Raw genomic sequence first — 13,779 nt, 5'->3', positions numbered from 1 at the left:
ATATATATGTCGGAGATTAAAGGAAAGCCGAAGCCTTTCCTTGGAAATTTTGGGAACATCCCCTAGTACCTTAGCCTAGATTTTATTATAGTTGTAATTGCTTAAGATTTGTAATAAGCGAGATTGGGTTCGAGGTGACAATCGGTCGCTGAACGTAGCCACGGTCACGGGATGGATGTTTTATCTAACGGATGTCTGGAGTGGTTGTATGTGTTTTCCGAGAAATGTGGTTGTGGCGGCATGCGGCCTCGAGAGCGGGCCGAGCCACGTGTGATGTTGCCTCGGAGGTGCCGATGCAATGGGACATACATTGTATTAGTAATCAAAACTCCAGGCAGAAACTGCCTAGCAACGGCGTTTGGAACTTTCTCGATGCTTCCAACGAGTGTGCCTAGCAACGGCGTTTGGAACCTTCTCGATGCTTCCAAACGGGTATAGAAAACAAAATGCAATCGTACAGGGAGAAAAATCTCCACGAGGCTGGCATTCTTGCGATTGCCTTGGAGAGTGATACATCGAGCATTTTCGACGATCGCATTTGCGTCTAAGTTAGTTTCGCTTAGTAAGGAGTTATCCCGGTGACCGTGGATTCGTTTGAACTCAAACATTGCTAATAGTGTTATTTAATTTAATTATTCGTAGATCGTATTATTCATTAGGCTTAGTGTTTGTTAGACTTATTATTAGCTGTACTTATTATTTGTTAAGCTTAGTGATAGACCTGTATATACGTGTAAATAAAATCTCGGCTTTGTGAAACGATGGCTAGTCCACATGAAGAGTCGTCGCGCGCCCAAAATTCGAATCGTGATCCGACATATGTATTCCTGGCGTTTCAATTATTTTCCCCTTTGTAGTTATTCTTATTTCCTGGTTTATTTAGAATTGTGTGTATATGTATTTTGTTTATTGGTTGGGTCCGTTAATCGCCCTCGTTTTGTTAATCCTTCCCTTCGTTTCGTAGTGCCGTGTGTTCGTTTGTGCATTCAAATCCTTATTCGCGTGTTTTGTATAGAATGGTTTTCTTGTTCTTGTTACGGCGCGTCCGGAGCGCGGGACGTGACACATTACATTTGCAGTGTAAAATGGAGTTCAAAGAGCGTTTAAACGTCGAAATATCTCCAACGGGAAGGAAATGACGGCTAGTGTTACGCCACGAGGCTTGCCACAGGCTGTGTTTTCTAACCGTCGCTCGCGGTCCTACAACGTCGCAGACGGATCGTCGCGGCTGCCCGGCAAACGAACATTGTAGTGGCCAGCGCATGGTTCATTAAGCGGGACGACCTCCAGAAACGTCGACTCGTGGCCGTTGTTTTACCTCGCGTAAAAGAATGTGGCGTGATCCGAACGTAGTGGGGGTCGCCTTCCAGAAAAGACGAAAATAATCGAAGGGCGTGCAGTTCCTTCTGACGAGTCAAACGTGACACTTCGACAAATCTGACGAGCAAACGAATTTATCTAGAGATCAAAGTCGAGTCAAATTTCTGCAACATCTTCATCATATTATTGTAAAATATATTGTTCTATGTTAACCTGTTAATACAGTGTTACATTCATTAAACCACCTCTGTTATCCTAACCGAAACAGGGGAACGACTATTTCGCGGCGTCGATTAACATAATCGTAGCGGGAACTTACAACTCTCGCTGACGCGTTCTCCTAGCGACCGCGTCTCTCCGCGAACGGTCTTAACAGTTAGATTTTATCGAAATCGACGAAATCTTCGCGATTTGCGAGCTGTTTTGCTGGTTTCGACACTTAAACGGTAGTGCATTGCATTTGCACTGTGAAATGGAGTTCAACGAGCGCTTAAACTTCGAAATATCTCCAACGGGAAGGAAATGACGACTAGATTTCATCAAAATCGACGAAATCTTCTCGATTTGCGAGCTATTTTGCTTGTTTCAACGCTTAAACTGTGTCACGACCCGCGCTCCGCACGCGCCGTAACAAGAACAGGAAACCATTCTATACAAAACACGCGAGTATGGATTTGAATGCACAAACGAACACGCGGCATCACGAAACGAAAGGAAGGATTAACAAACGAGGGCGATTAACAGATTCAACCAATAAATAAAATACATAATACAAACAATTCTAAATAAAACAGGAAATAAGAATAACTACAAAAGGGTGAAATAATTGAAACGCCAGGAATATATATATATATATATATATATATATATATATATATATATATATATATAATTTATTAAAGAATACCTACACTTTTAAAAACAGTACATATCGTACTACTAAAATCTACAAATTTCCCGAGCAATCTATGAAGTTTACCAGCTTTCTAATTTTTAGAAAATAGAAACGTTAGCTCTTATAACTGGACAACTGTTCATTTCGTTGTACTGCAGAACCGGTAAAAGCTCGTAAAAATAGTTCATTTTCCCGGTGTGAAACAACCAATTTGTTCGATTACGCGCTGCAACTATTCTGTGATATAAAAGTCAATTCTTATTTCTTTATAGAAATTCTAATACGACAATTTTCATTCGCGCTTTCATAGCGATACATATCGTTCTTCGTCTCATGTTCCTCTCGATTATCGTATTGTACGACCGGCACTGTAATGGAAATTGTAACATTTATTAACTGAATATTTAACGTAATAGTTTAATTGCACATTACAAAGCATTATCGTTCCCGTACAATTATCATTCGACGTCATTAATCGATAGCTGGGTAAGTAAATACATCATCTCATAATGAAAATTGTAATTACGATTCATATTTAAATTAGCCATCTGTCAAATATGAAACTTATTATATAATCATTCCACGCGTGATAAACGAAATGAATTTTTTTTAAATCTCAATATCAAATTCAATAATAGGTTTATCCATTTTTTAACGGATGTTGTAATTATTATATCGAGCGGACGTTTAAACGAATAATCATAGCGAATAAACATTGCAATAGAAGAAAAATGACCAATATCAGATCAATTAAGAAAATAAATTGCAACATTTACTTACCCTCACTTCATTTATTTTCTAACTTCTTCAAACATTTACGCTGACCAAAAACAATTTATAAAATATGAAGGTCCGCAAACGCGCACGTCGAACGAAAAACTCCCTTTAACAAAAAATTGTACAATAATGAAATAAGATAGTGATCAACGTACTTGATAAAGTACACACGCACGCACGCATGCACGCGCGCACACACACACACAGAAACATATACGTATATGAAAGCACATAAATATAACGCGTTCAAAGAAAAGTAGACAAATTTATTAGTCGATCTATCATAATTTTCATTAAGCTGTTTCAAGCGGCACTTAGTAAACGATACGATAACGCGATTAGATCTCTTTATCTCTTATGTGAACAAGACGATGTATATTAAATAAAGTTAGAGACAGTATGGAATATCTAGTTTACTCGTTTTCTGGCTAGTCGTCTAGCCAAGAATGCTTGACATATTCTGCTTCAACAAACTGAGACCATCGCAAACAACGAAGAGGAAGCGCCTAAGGCTGACAACCAAACTTCACTCTATGCTCGATGTTTGAGTCGAGCGCAGTTCGTACTAGGTCAGAAGCGTTGATTTGTCTTGTAAAGTATATTTCAACAAATATCGATACGTTTCATGCGTGTCATGAAAAATGCGAATACGTGACTTATAGAACACTTTGAAATCATTTGCTTCGTATGTGTGTGTGTGTACTTGGCGTGTTTATTGTACGTCTCAATCTAGGTCGATTCTTCATTATAGTAGCGTGAAAATTGATTTTGAAACGACCTATAAATCAAAGAATTAAATATTCTCTATGCTTTATTTTATGATTATCTTAATTTATCCAAAGAATCATGAACACATGCGAAAAGTCCGACCCGATATATCGCGGTCGCGCGCCTCGTCAGCGGGCGAATCGTGCGAATGAAGCTCGTGTAGCTGAAGCTTTCGTTACAAGTATCGCATTTGTAAGGGTACAATTTCCATGGTTCGTCCGGATAATGCTCCAACTTGTACATTCCTTGAAACGATTTACCACATATTACGCATAAAAAATCATTGCCCTTGTAATAATACGTGTCATGCTCGACTAAACGTTCGTAGGATTCGAATAACAAATGACATATTACAGATTGGTTTATCTTCCACAGCGCAATCGGAATTCAGCACCAGCCTAGAATCTTGCTCAATATGTAAGTGTCGTTTGTGAATTTGAAGACTCTGTTTCTTGACAAATCCTTGATCGCAGAACTTACAAAAGAATTTGTAGTTCACCGAACACGAAGGCGCATGAGTAGCAAGCATGTGAAACTGTAAGAATCTTTTAGTGGAAAACATCGTGTTACAAACGTTACACTTTTCTGTGGCCGTTTGGCGATAGGCGCGCTCGTGTATGCACAAATTTTTAAATGTTCAGAATTGTGTTTCACAAGCAATGCAAGGAAACTTTGTTCTGTTCATCTTGTCCGCTCGGTGACCCTTTACACATGCAATCCTATTAAGTAACATTCTGCGCTTTGCACCTGTATCGAATGACGAAGAGAAAGTATCATCCGTAATAAGTGTACTCGTAATCAAATAATTTTCCAAAGATCTTGTCGTCCCTCCCGAAACGTCCGACATTTGTTCCAAATCAGGCGACTGTGCTATGCCGAGTTCCATGTCACTTGGTTCTTTCAAGGACCGAGACAAGTGGTTTACATAAGGTACACGTTGTTTATTTTGTAAGACTTTCATTCGACGACATACATTCTCGTGTTGTTTCAAACATGAGTATAGCCAAAATCGTTTGCGACAACCTTTGCATTTGTGTTGTTTCTTGAATGCATTGCAATTTATTTCAACATCAACCGGTGAAGCGTCCTTTTTTGATCTTATGGTCTTCAAACAGTGCAAAATCATGTGTCGTTTCAACAATGCCGACGTGTCAAACTTCTCATAACACACGCAACATTCTCTTCGTTTAAACACAATATGCTGACGTAGATATGATAAGGAAATTCGAGGATTTGGAAATACAAATAATTGACTATATTTCACACACAACAGCTATACATCTATATTACACTCTGAAGAACGTCTTGCACGCACGCTTGTCGCCAACCGACTATCCTAGATTCTTCTAACATCTGGCAACAGTCTTTTGTCTCCACTAAGACCTGGGCGCTCTCTGATCCTTACACACACACTCTCATGTACAGTGTAAATGTATCACTTCCCTAACAAGATAATGAGTTAGTAACTTATTCATGGACGTGTAACGCGCGTTGCATATGCTCGAAATGTAAATCGTATGGAACAATTTCATGTGCTCGTGCAGGTTCTCCTTCGAAGAAAACGATTTTTTACAAATATGACATTGAATTATTTTTTGCTGATAGACTTTAAAGTTCTTCTGAAATTCAACCAATTCTTGTTGAGGTACGATTAATCTATCAGCGAAAGATTTTACAAATTCACTGAATCGCTTTGACGCAATTGTGTCAGCTTTCAAAGGCAAGTTACATGTCGAGCTAGTTTCACGAAAACCTTCAAATTCCTCTTTCACATTTTTCGATACTGCTTGCTTGAAAGCATCTTCGTTTTCGTTTTCCTTTTCGTTTTCGTCTTCGTCTTCGCTTGACACAAAACTAGTAGGCTCCAAGAATTTGTCGCATTTCTCCAAACGGACCACGCATTCTTTATACTTGGCTTCAGGTGCAGATCTTCTACTGTGGTCAAATATATAGGAGAACTGGTTTCTTTTAAAAGATTGTCTTGATCTTCCAAAGGTCTCAAACTGCAATAAATCGTAAAAATCATATAAAGAAGAAAGACATCTATTCACTGACCTAAGGTTGTAAGGCGTATTGTGCGAGGTATTAGAGCTTCCAGGTTCAGCTTTTATTTCGTTCCTTAATAAAGATATCATTGTTTTTAAATTCACATGAGTTTGAACAAATGGTCGTTTCCTAACAGGAGATTCGATTCGCTCAACAGAAGTAAACACCTGAATAACTTCTGCAGCCTTTGATGTCTTGTTACTAAATGTGTCAAGCGTTGGAGTTGGAATAATAGTCGCAGTAACAGGAATATTCTCCGTATCGATAAAATTTTCCGAGCTAACCCATTTGTCATTCGGTTTGTCTTTGTACGTCGATATGAAGTCTGTAAGGACGGTCTGCTTCATCCTTTTCGAAGGTGTACCATGCGAATCGTTTAACCATTTCGGGTGCGTAGTCTTGATATTGCTGCTCGAACCCTTGGTGGGTGTACTGTTTAAACTATTAGATATATTTTTTGAGCTATCTACGTTTTTTGGGCAGGGACTGTGTGAAGTATTTGATTCTGCCATGGCTATATGCCATCCGAATGATTCGACTTTTCTAACGATTCAGGAGATGTTTTCGTGATTTTGCTTTCACCAGAAAATATTGCGTTCCCATGCGCATGGAATAAATGAGATTGGATATGTCTTTTATAGGAAAACCTTCGGCTACAAAAATTACATCTATACCCAGACAATTGTTTCGTACGACATTGCCTCTTTAAATGACGTATCGAGTAAATATGCATAGTGAAAATTGCAGTGCAATTATTACACTTAAATACATTACAGGTATATAATTTGTTATGCTGATCAAATAAATATTTAGTTCGAAAAGTTAACAAACAAACGTTGCAACTTTTTCTGTTGTTTGAAGGTACTTTATGTTTACTTTTTCGTTTATCAGGATTCGATTTCTTATTTTCTAGATACGTACTTTCTTGAGGAAACGCGGATTCTTCATATTCAGAATAAACGTCATCCGAAGATTTACCTTTAAACGTCGCTGTTTCATTTTCATTCCCTGTATTCGTATCAACTGGTGACAAATCATCGCAGATCTCCGGATCGATTGGCTCTTCTTTTATTCTTATTGCATAGTCAGAAGGCTGAAAAAAATATACAAACCTAACGTAACATTCTAAAAAACGAAAAATCTATGAAACAGTCCTAGTCTAGTAATTGAAGCCAATCGTGCCATAAATATCATGGATTGGATAGAAAGCTATGTATAGAGCTACAAAACTAGATAGTAGAAAGAGCGATTTATGACGTCATATTTATGAGTTAGCCAGGTTCTACCATTAAAAACATGAAAAACATAACTGCACAAATCCAGAATACTACATACATAAGAAGAGAGGTGTAAATTTTGTGTAAATTTACAGCTTCATTAGAATTGCTACGAAACTTTTCCTCAACTACTAACATTTATCATAGGACATGGCCGATCGATATTTTCAAACTATTGTGTAGTGAAGTAGATTATATTCAACTCTCAATTATATTCAAATGTAAGAAAAATCAGAAATGTCAGAAAAATTAGCATGGTTGTTTAACGTTATTTCATGAATGTATTTTTCCAGGTAACAAATTGGCACAAAGCAACGAGCGGTTCTTCTACATGTTTAACAAATTGTATATTATAAATGAGAAATGAAATATACGACAGAGCAAAAAACGCCATGCAAAACTCTAAAAATTCAATATCATTTGAAAATATAAAAAAACAACTCAAAAAGTTAACAATAATCACCATGAATTGTTTAAAGTAGAAATATTTGTATTCAATTCGATGGAAAATATTGTAGAATCAATCGCGATCAGTAAGCGGTGTGAGAAACAGTCAATGGTAGTAACTGGTCAAACAGAAGGAAAACGCGACTGTCAACGGTGCTTACATACGCTGAAACACTGATACGATGAACGCATCAACGTTTTTTATCTTTTATGGTGTATATTGGCTTGCATCGATGCAGAAAGTAATATTATTTTCTTAATTGGTAGGCAAAGCCATTGGGTATATATTAAGTACATATTGATATACTGATGTCATTTCACGAGACTTTAGAGTCGATGCGTAACGTCATTACGATACGTTTCAGCTATACAGGCTGCTCAACGAATTTTCTACGCTAGACTATACTAGAACTACTGAAGCGCTAAATTTCTAGTTCTCAAAAATAGCGATTGTTCTTGACTGTGGCGTAAACCATGCTTAACGGAACGTTCGCGACATTGTGTTGTAAAACTCCAATAATATTTCTTTTTAATCTGAATCGATATCGAAGTGCGTTAAAAACTGTAAATAATTTGATTTATACAAATGATTTTTGCAATAACAAATGATTTATAATAAACAAATCTGAAAATCCTTGCACAAAATAGAAAAGTTTTCATTCCGATACAACTATTCGCTATAGAATAATCGCTGGACATACATAAAAAATACGTACTCATCGAACTGATAACGAATAACCACCGATACGTTCGTGTGATCTGCTCTATTTAAAGTTATACGTTACAAAACGCCTCAGCTGAATCCAATGCCCGTATTTATATAAATACATCAGTGAACAGGTAGCGCAAGTTCCCAGTGATGAACGTTCCTGGTACATGTGTGAGTATTAATCCATTATACGGCAATATATTTTTTACAACATACGTTGTTTCAACGCTCGTATGCTTCGACGCATTAATATGATGAAAATCTAATCTTTCTTACTAATTCACTTGGTATCGTACGAATAAATAGATAACATTTCACGATACAACAGCGATTTACATTAATATTACATAAAACATATTTATATATGTATAAATATCAATTTTATATTCTATAAGCCGAGGAAAATGAATAACAAATAATAATAACACAAATGGCAAACATAATCAGTGTACTAAATATTAACATATTAATGAAAATCATTTGTAACTCAATATTTCCATTTTTATAAAATAAAATATGTAAATGAAATTTAATTGTAAAATAATCACATTCGCAGAAACTCATTACTCTCCAACGGAGCAATTAAATATTATATTAATAACAATAATAAGCACGGTTGCATCGATGCTAGACATTCTGCATTACTTTAATATTTTTAATCCATGTATTATTATTGCGCCATAATATATAAAGTATAGACGCAAGAGATCATAGCGCGTTGGCCAAAGTAGTCTTATAATTGACAGATACATTATACAGAATTTTATGTACCATCGTGGAAATTCCTTTTAATTCAACAATTAAATTTCATTTCTATTACAAATCATAAGTTTGCGTCATAACGGCCAAAGAAGCAAATCTTACTTTGTCATATTGAAATAGTTAAAGAAAGTGGTACATAAATATTAGCTTAATATGTTATATTAACCAAGATTTGTAGAAACAAAATACATTATTCAATACGGTCAAAGTTCACTTATCGAATGATGTTTCAAAAGGTACTTACGTCCATTTTGTTGTCCAATTTTATATCCATGGAGATTGCATAAACGGGCCGCACGTAAACTAACACTCGAGCCATTTGCTTTACGAAATTATTATTAGTATTAGACAAACTGCTTGCCTGTGCACAAGGAAAATCTATGATTAGTGAGTAGTAGACTTTAATAATATCCTCAAAGAACAATTCGCGTTTTCCTTAAAATATGCCATAACTGCACGATAACAGTAGCAATTTGTAAATGAATATAGAAATTGTATGAGATACAGTTATCAAATATATTTAACAAAACTATAATTATTTGATAGAAAGTCGTGAAATTAATGAAAAGTAGAAGACAATGGAAGATATTTCAGGTTAACGTGTCATACATGATCTTAAAAGTTGTATACACTCTCTTATTATTCACTTATTATTCACTTGCATCCAGAACATGTTTTCCTTTGTTAATAGTTCGCGTCAAGATAAAATGTAAATTCTTTTTATACACATATAAACATGCAAAGAGAGAGAAAATACCGTTCAAACTCGGACAGCATCATGAGCAGCACTGTGCGCATTAAAATGGTATCCACCACTAGTAGCAAACATGACGCTCAGTTCAGACAGATTCACGCGTGGCTACAGCGCATGCGTGTTACTGAGTAGATTTTCTGATTAACTTCACGTTATGTCCAATACAATTTTTTGTTCGCGTTTCTGTATAAACTCACGTTATATATGTATGTATATCTGTGCATCTAAGAAGCAACACCAATACACGTCAATGAATATCTGATTATTCCTACATCATAAGTACTGCAAGCATCGTATTCGTATACACAGGTTTGTAAACTCCAGTAGAGGGGGTAATGCTCTTAATATTCGGAAATGTGCTTTACAAATCGGCCGTTAGTCGCAGCGCTCGCATCGATTTGTTAACACCTTTGTTTGCAAAATTATGAAAAGCAGTTTAGTTTATATTCTTCACCTTTAGTGATAATTTTCATCAATATACTTAAAGTAGAATAGAGTAGAGATGCAGTATTTCACGTGATACAAAAGAATGTTGTTTAAATAAATGTAGTTTTACATAATACTATAGAGTTTAGTTATAGACACGATCGTGCTGCAGACACAAGAAACGCTGCGCGGCGAAGTCTAACAAATCGATTCAAGTCCCTTACTCGAGAAATACTTTCTGGCCCGTAGGAGTCTTACCCACTCTAATGGAATTCTTAAATTTGTGTATACGAACACTGGCGCGCGCGGGCGCGCACACACACACACATGTACTTACTGTTGACTCTGTCAAAGGCTTATGAGATACCACTGGTTGTATTAGCGATCGTTTTGTACGACAGAGATTATATTTACAGGTACAAAAAAATGACTTTTACAAAGTTTAACGAACAACAGTGGTGTTTAGACACGCAAGATGCAATTGACAAGGTTTTTGGGTTCGATAAGGAATCCACGGTGAACGGGATAACTCTTTACTAAGCGTAGAATACTTTTTAAGTACAAAATACGATTGCGTAACTTTCCAAGGCGATCGCACGAATAATAGACTGGTGAAAATTTTCCTCTCTTTACAATCGCGTTCGTTTGTTAAATATTCGTTAGAAGCATCGAGAAAGGTCCATTCGCCGTTGCTAGGCAGTTTCTGCCTGGAGTTTTATTATTAATACAACGTGTGTCCCATTATATTGGCACCTCCGAGGTAAAATCACACGTGGGCAGGCCCGTTCTTGAGGTCGTATGCCGCCACAACCACATTTCTAGGGAGAACCATACAACCACTCCACACCTCCGTCAGACAAAACGTCCAACCCGTGACCGTGCCTACCAGTTGTGTCACCTCGAGTCCAATCTCACTATCACAAATCTCGAACAATTACAATCAGATTGAATGAAAACAATTGCTTAATTACGGCTATGATAGAATCTAGGCTAAAGTATTACAGGATTTTCCCAACATTTCAAAGGAAAGGCTCCGTTTTCCTTTCATCTCCGGCATGTGTAATATCATCCGAGATACAATGACACAGACCGAACGAAGTGCAGAATGAGCATTTATATCAGTATACACAGACGATACGTAGAATAAACACGTTTATCGCACGTCTGGAAGCATTGGGAACCTTTAGCATGTTAGTATTATTCCAAATGTTATCGACTCAGCGTCTCGATGATATTATCTGTTCCCTTCAGCACATTATCCAATCCAGCACATTGTTAAATATATAGGCATCTCCTTTCCATAACACATCTTGGATAACAAGCTTTTGTGGCAATCGCATATCCGGAGATATTTACTTGTACTCCAATGATGTGAGGTCAATCTTGCTGAACACTTGATCGGCCTGCGGGCGTTCGCAGAGTGTTGTCCTGATAGTAATAAAAATGGAGCGATATATGGGACTCTCTAAGAGGTGGTGTTCTATCTTTAAAACCATATCAATTTCCGGCATGAATTTTTCTGGCAAAAATCGTCCTGGTAACCAAGTGATTACTACCTAGCGAAGCTACAAAAGTATGGATGGAACACACAACAATACTCTATTGAAAGTGCAACAGGTTTTCTGTGCTAAGGAAAATCAAAACTGGTGTTTTCTCGATAATGCCTAGACTAACAATAGAGTGTATGTTTTTCGATTTTGAACTTGAACATCTGATGACGAAAATGAGAGCCTGCTGAACTATGCGTCTCATTTAAAAGATAGACAGAGCCACGTTACATTTCTTTAACCGGTAGGGAGTACCACGAATAATCTATACTGGATGAAGAAAAGGCGGCTCTGAATCGGCGTTTCATCAAATACTTAAAATAATAACTTAAAACAGTCTTGTTACATTAGACTTCTTCAGAACATGGTAATGGCAGTGGAATTTGAGCTGATGTAGGGTTTTCGTGACAGTCTAGAGCGGCTTACCTTGCACAACCACATAAATAAATTGGCGAAGGTGGGGATTTATAGTACTTAATTAGGCTTCTTCTACTAGATGAGATAACAGCAGGCCTCGTGTCACGACGTCTTGACGTTCTACGACGTCCGACGGCGCCCTCATAGGGGGTTATTAGTCCAGTCTAGTTCATTAAATAGTTTTGGATGATCTAGACTAGACTAAACTATTAAAGTAGCTTTTAGCTTGATATATCTCGGAATTATTAATATATGTTGTTTACCAATAGCAATCGAATCCTAATATTAAAATTAACGTTACACTTCGAGAATAGTACTTCATCTATTATTATTTGGGAAACGATGGCAATTACCTGATCCCATCACGGGGAGGTAACTACGCATCGAAGGCAGAAGATGTAAAGTTATTTGATAGCAAAGAAGTAGCGTGTATTGAAATGTATTAATTAGAGTGGGTATAGTATGTGGATCCACATAATCATATTTGAACATTGAACTTACCATCGAAGAAACCAAACCTCGTTGCCATCGATTAAACTGCATTTGCTTCTTCAATTCCGTGAATGCAATTTGTTTCCTTGGCTTTCAGCGAGTACGGAGAATTACATTACATCTATAGACGCTTTACATTTACACTTTGTGTTAGCACTGATTTTATATGAAATAGTTAAGTGAAAAATTAAATACTGTGTTTAAAATTAAAAGATAAAACTAAATGGATACAAAATACCGCTTCAAAGACTCGAAAGATTTCGTTAATACTAAATAAAACAAAATAAATCATTAATTTAATCGCTATTAGTTGGTGGTATTGATTTAAATGAATAGTAGAATTGCTTCCGATTAATGGTATAAATTAAGAGCATAATTATTTTAAATTAATGGGAGGATATTGTTATAAATTATTATTTTAACTGTTAAAAATTAATGGAGTAATTATTTCAGGTTAATAATATATTGTTATAAATTAATAGTTGAACAGTAAGGAATTAATAGGTCAAATGTTGTAAGTTAATGGCTTAAATGTTGTAAATTATTAATTTAATTGTTACAAATTAATAATTAAATTATCAATAAGTGCGTAAAAGTTCTATTTTGATCTACACAATACGGCAGATCAAGAAAGATGAGCTCCCGCGCGAGTCGGAGTTCCTTATACACCTCGTACAAGTCGTAGAGAAGAAGATTCAGAGACGTAAACGATCTCGCGCGATGTTGTGCAAAAGAATGTTGGATTGGATGGAAATCTATAAGAGCACATGGAAAATAGCTCTATGAAATTTACGAGTGGAGAGAAGTAATATTTCCTCTGAACCGTTGCCTCCATAATTCATAAATAAAAAAGCGTATTATCAATGTTCATAAAAGGCTTGCACACGCACCGTGATTGCCCCTACCGCGAGTATCCACAAAAAATACAATGAATTACGACACATGTTCGATATGACCTCCGTTTTGTCGTAAACAGAGCCTGACGCTTCTCTTAAAATTTTACCGTATCGAGAATGCAGTGTTGCAGTTCTATCGCAATAGACACCGGCAATGCGTACACTAATCTCCTCATGTGTCCCCAGAGGTAAAACTCGAGAGAATTTAAACGTGGAGACCGAGCAGACCAAAGCACAAGTTCCCTT

At 36.6% G+C, this 13,779-nt stretch overlaps 1 pseudogene; it reads right to left on the bottom strand.

The window, feature by feature from the left end:
* Positions 1-3,916: 3,916 nt before the first annotated feature.
* On the bottom strand, positions 3,917-7,221 carry LOC126875555 (zinc finger protein 26-like; annotated as a pseudogene).
* Between the last annotated feature and the right edge of the window lie 6,558 nt (positions 7,222-13,779).

This window comes from Bombus huntii, chromosome 18, assembly GCF_024542735.1.
Source record: "Bombus huntii isolate Logan2020A chromosome 18, iyBomHunt1.1, whole genome shotgun sequence".
In the NCBI taxonomy this organism is placed as follows: domain Eukaryota; kingdom Metazoa; phylum Arthropoda; class Insecta; order Hymenoptera; family Apidae; genus Bombus; species Bombus huntii.
This window is presented reverse-complemented; position numbering and strand designations above follow the sequence as displayed.